Raw genomic sequence first — 5,162 nt, forward strand, 5'->3', positions numbered from 1 at the left:
ATTGGCGATGCGAAGGGGCGACATGTGAGAAGTACGGAGGCCAGGCAAGGGAGGTGGTCCCCAAGCAGGGCAGGCTATGCGCCAGGCTGGAGAGGCCCTGAGGTCAGGGCTCGTGCAGGGTTGGCCCTTTGGGTCCCCAATTGGCGATGCGAAGGGGCGACATGTGAGAAGTACGGAGGCCAGGCAAGGGAGGTGGTCCCTAAGCGGGGCAGGCTATGCGCCAGGCTGGAGAGGCCCTGAGGTCAGGGCTCGTGCAGGGTTGGCCCTTTGGGTCCCTGCAGTGTCTCCCGTGGGCACTTGTCCTTGTCCCCAGTGCATAAGTACTCAGATGTAGGCCAGACTGTAGCCTCCCTCCCTCCTTGTCCCACCTTGCACATGTCCCTCACACCCCTGCTTGTTCCCTCTGCCCCCTGCACCAGCATCCCACATCGTGGAAGGCCCAGTTCTGCAGTTCAGCACTGATGGCCGTGCAGGTGGCCCCCGGCTGGCTGCTCCCCACCTACCTGTTCTTGGCAGAGTGACTATCTCCACCAGACATGGGAAAGGCCCCACGCCCTCAGTGGACAAACGTCCACCCAGCACTTGCTCTGAACCTCATGGTGCTAGGAGGTGCAGGGTCCTTAGGCTGTTTCTGGAGCAGCGAGTGCCAGGCAGGGCATGGGGGGAGCTGCAGGGAGCCCAGCAGCACTGTTGAGTCAGGCTTGATCTTGGAGTGGGCAGGGGTGCTCCTGGTGGGGCACGGCAGCTGCGCAGGCAGGCATGGAGGTCACATGTGAAGAGGCTTGTGTTGTCCCACCTGTTCCTTGCATTAGCCGCCTGAGGGATGACTTCGAAAGGCAGGACGGTCTTGGGAAGGAGCCGTGAGGGGATAGCAGGGTGGAGGCTAGGAGGAGATGGCAAGGAGAGGGAGGTGGTCCCTGAGCAAGGGAGCCCGTGGACACCAGGCTGGGGAGGCCCTGATGGGGAAATGCCCACACCTGTTCCCTGAGAGCCAGCTCCTCTCTCTGAGTGTGATGAGAAGCCAACAAAAGGATTTAAGCTGGAGTGACCTGAGCAGCCTTCCCTTCAGCAGAGTCCCCAGGCTGGAAGGAACGGGACCGAGGGACCAGTGTTGGGCAGGCAGTGTGGGAGCAGTGGCCCGTCTGCGGCGGGGACACAGGCAGGTGACCCAGGCATTGGCCCTTGGGGCCCGTGGGCCATAACTGCAGGGTTGAGACCCCTGACCCTGGTCACATTCTAGATTGGGGCCCAGTGAAGTCTGGACAGATGGTCCGCCATCCAGGCAGAAGAAAGGCCATCCAGGGGACCTGCAGACGCACTTGTCCCTGGGGCCCATCTCTCTTAGGTCATGCCCCAGATGCACTTTTGGCTTCCCAGAAGGTCCCAGGAGGGGTGTTGACAGGCACACTGGCTCACCCCAAATCCTGCGCATAACTTCACACAGATGCAGCCTCTGGCTGGCCCCCAGATTCTCTTTCTGTCCCCCTCTTTCCCCCGCACAAATGCTGTCTGTCCTTCCTCCTGACATCTTTCTCCTTCCTGTCCAGGCCCCAACTCAGGTCTTGAGGCCATTCCTGGACAGTTTCAAAAGGTGCTGGGGACAGTCTGGCTGTCCTGGTCACTCCCCAAGCCCCCACCCCCGTGCTCACCATGTGACCTCAGGGCCTTTGCACTTGCTGGGCCTCCTGCCCAGAGTGCTCTTCCCAGCTCCAGTGTCACTTCCTTGGCTCCCTGCCCCCACTCCCCCATTTCCTGCTTGTTTACTGCATAGCCTGCTCACTCGGGAGTCCCCAACCTCCTTCCTTCATTTGCTTGCCCAGCTGCCCAGCCTGGTGCACTCTGTGCTGGTGTGTGAGCACTCAAGCCAGTGCTGCATGTCTTGGGCCAGCCACTTTCCCTGCTGTGTGCTCCCTGGGTCTTGATACCCTGCTTAGGCCTCTAGTCCTATTGTCTGGGGGCAGTGCCGAGCCATCGGACTATCCCCTGAGGGGAGCAGTCCTCAGGGCAGGACTTTCTGGGCTGCTGGAGGGTGAAGTTCCTGGGCGCATTGAGCTTTTCCCTGACATGGGGGCTCTGGGTCAGGGTGTGGTGTGGGTCACACCCCCAGGAAACCCGACTCTCAAGAAAGCCTGTCTGTGCCCAGGACTCACCACTGGCCCTCGGTCTTGGCTTCCATCCCACCCCACTGTGTCTCCTCCCACCCCAGGGCTTTGCAGGCCTCTGGGCATAGGGGCATCCACTCTGGCTGGGGCTACTAAAGGTTCACTGCTGGGCAAGCAGCAGGGGATTGCTTTGGGGTTTTGGCTCAGGGTGAGACCCGCATTTCCAGCCTCGCTTGGCCCCGGTGCACCATCCTATCTCTGCACCTTCCTGTCCCAGATGGCCTACTTCTTGGGGAGGGGCTTGGGGGGCTTCTTGGAGGGAGGGGTCTGCCCTCTAGTCCTTGGGTCAGGCCGCGCTGCTGCCAGGCGGGAGTGAGAGACAGCGGCCCCGGGCTTGCAGCCTGCTGGGTGACCTCTGGCCATGAGGACCCTCTGGAGCCCAGGGCCAGTGTGGACGCAGGGCAGGAAGGGACTGATTGCTGTACCTTCACTCCCGGGGGCGGAGGGGGAGCTGGCGGATAAATCTCTAGCCAGAAATCCAGGCCCTGGGTTGTCGGCACTTCTAGCATTTCAGGAGAAGCCAGCAATTCTGATGTTTAAGTTAATTTCCAAAAAATTTAAAAGTTGGCCACCAGTCCACATTTTTTGGAAATGCTTCTCAGACCTCAGGAAGGCCACAGCTGCGGCCGGCCGCGCTTCTGCCTGCCAGGTTGCAGGCTCCAATGGGGGCCTGTCCAGCCCACGAGGGTGGGCCTTTCTGGGCCCCTCCACTAACCCCCCAGCCGCCAGAACCTTGACAGTGCTTTCCATTTCTCCCTTGTATTGATTTTATTGAGTTAAATTACACATAACATAAAACTAGCCATTTTAAAGTGGGCAATTCAGTGGCACTTAGTACAGTTACGTTGTTATGTAATCACCACCTCTACCTAATTCCAGAGCGTTCCTATCACCCCAAAAGGAAATCATGTCCCAATCAGTAGTCACTCCTTGTTACCCCTCCCCCCAACCCCTGGCAACCACCAATTTGCTGTCTCTGTCTCTGTGGATGTGCCTGTTCTGGACATTCCATGTAAATAGAATCACACGCCATGTGGCCTTTTGTGTCTGGCTCCTCTCACTTAGCCTGATGTTTTTTTTTTTTTTTTTTTGGACCGGTAAGGGGATCGCAACCCTTGGCTTGGTGTTGTCTGCACCACGCTCAGCCAGTGAGTGCACCGACCATCCCTATATAGGATCCGAACTCACAGCCTCCGCGCTACCAGTGCCGCACTCTCCCGAGTGAGCCATGGGGCCAGCCCAGCCTGATGTTTTTAAGGTTCATCCACATTGTAGCATAAATGAGTGCATCTTTCCTTTTTATGGCCAAGTAATATTCCATCAGGGGGAGGATTCGACCACTGCTGGGTTGTTTTCCACTTTTTGGCCTCTCGGGGGCTCATGTGCAGTTATTTGCGGGGTGCATGTTTTCGTCTCCGTGGGCACATACCTGGGGGTAGAACTGCTGGTCACAGGGTAGCTCTGCGTTTCACTTGTGGAGGAACCAGCAACTGGTTGGGTTTTACTTTAAATAGGATAGAAACCCACTGGTGTGTTTCAACTACAAGAGTGACGCGATTTGGACTGAATTAACATGCAGAAGGCTTTCTGGCAGGGGGAGTGGGAGGCCCGGGAGGAGGTTGTGCAGTTGTGCGGGTGTCTGGGTGCGAGATGACACAAGCTGAGACCAGGGAGGTGGCCGCTCTCGGGCTCTAGAGGTCAAGCTGCCGAAACTTGTAATACTGGGGAGAGGAGAAGGGGGACCTCTGAGCCCCAAACCTGTTTCCTCTACCTTGCTGGGTGGAGCTGTGGGTGGTGACCTCTACTCCACGGTGAGACCAGTCCTGGCCCTTCCCTGCGTCATGGGCATCCACTGGACGGCCTGAGCATGCTGCAGGATGCTGCTGGCCCAACATGTGATTGGAGCATGGCGACACAGGCAAGGGTGGACTCTGCTGGGTCCCCAAGGGTCAGAGCAGGGGCACTCAGGGTGGGGCCGTGAGGGCGCCTGAGAGGTACAAGGTGGGTCCCAGCAGGCCTGGGATGCGGCCTCCCAAATCATGAAATGACTTTTGATGTTATTATGTAACTCTGTGTCTAAAAAATGGAGCATGAAAGCTATTTGGGCTGTGGTAATGAGGGCATCTCGCTTTTGTCTCCCCTGGCCCTGCCATCCTGGGGGCTGGGCAGCGTGGAAGGGGAGGGGTGGTTTCCACCCAGACCCCACGCAGGCGTGTGTGTCACCTGCGGACGCTGCTCTCAGGATCATTTGTGCAACCCGGGCTAGAGGCAGCGTTCGGCAGATCGCCAATCGGTGCTCACACCCTGGAGTGGGCGGGCACTTGTCCTGTGTGCTGCATCTGCAATCTCTCCTCTGTGAGGTCAGGTCAGGCACCTGTCACGAACCAGGCCTGACACTTTCAAGATGGGCCCAGCTGTCCTGGGAGACGCCCCGATGCATCACTGTGGGCGGTGGCGGCCCCGGGCTCCCTGCCCGGACCGAGGGGCTGCTCTCAGGAGGCATCCCCCATTTCAAATCGCTGGTGTCCAGCTGGTGGTTTGCATTGTGCAGTTGATGATGAGATTTAAAACTGAACTGAAGAGGGTCTGCTCCCCCCATTACAGATAGAGCTGTGTGCTCGCACATTCCAGAAGCTGCAGTGCACCGAGGGGTGTTTTTGGAGCAAAGGTGGGGAAGCAGTAGGTTCCAGAATTCTCTCTGTCTGTCTCTGTGTAGGCTGCACACACATGCATGCAGCCTTGGGCCCCCCTTAATTTCCTGGGGCAGCTGTGATAATTGACATGCACTGGATGACTTAAAACAACAGAAATGTATTCTCTCATAGTTCAGGAGGCCAGAAGTCTGAAATCCAGGTGTCAGCAGGGTTGGTTCTTTGTGGAATCTCTAGGGGAGGATCCTGACTGGCCTCCTCCAGCCTCTGGTAGCTCCAGCAATCCTTGGCTTGTGGTCACATCACTCCAATCCCTGTGTCAGTCGTCAAATGGCCTTGTCCCCTGTGC

This window comes from Galeopterus variegatus, unplaced genomic scaffold (assembly GCF_000696425.1).
Source record: "Galeopterus variegatus unplaced genomic scaffold, G_variegatus-3.0.2 Scaffold2037, whole genome shotgun sequence".
NCBI classification, from domain to species: Eukaryota; Metazoa; Chordata; class Mammalia; order Dermoptera; family Cynocephalidae; genus Galeopterus; species Galeopterus variegatus.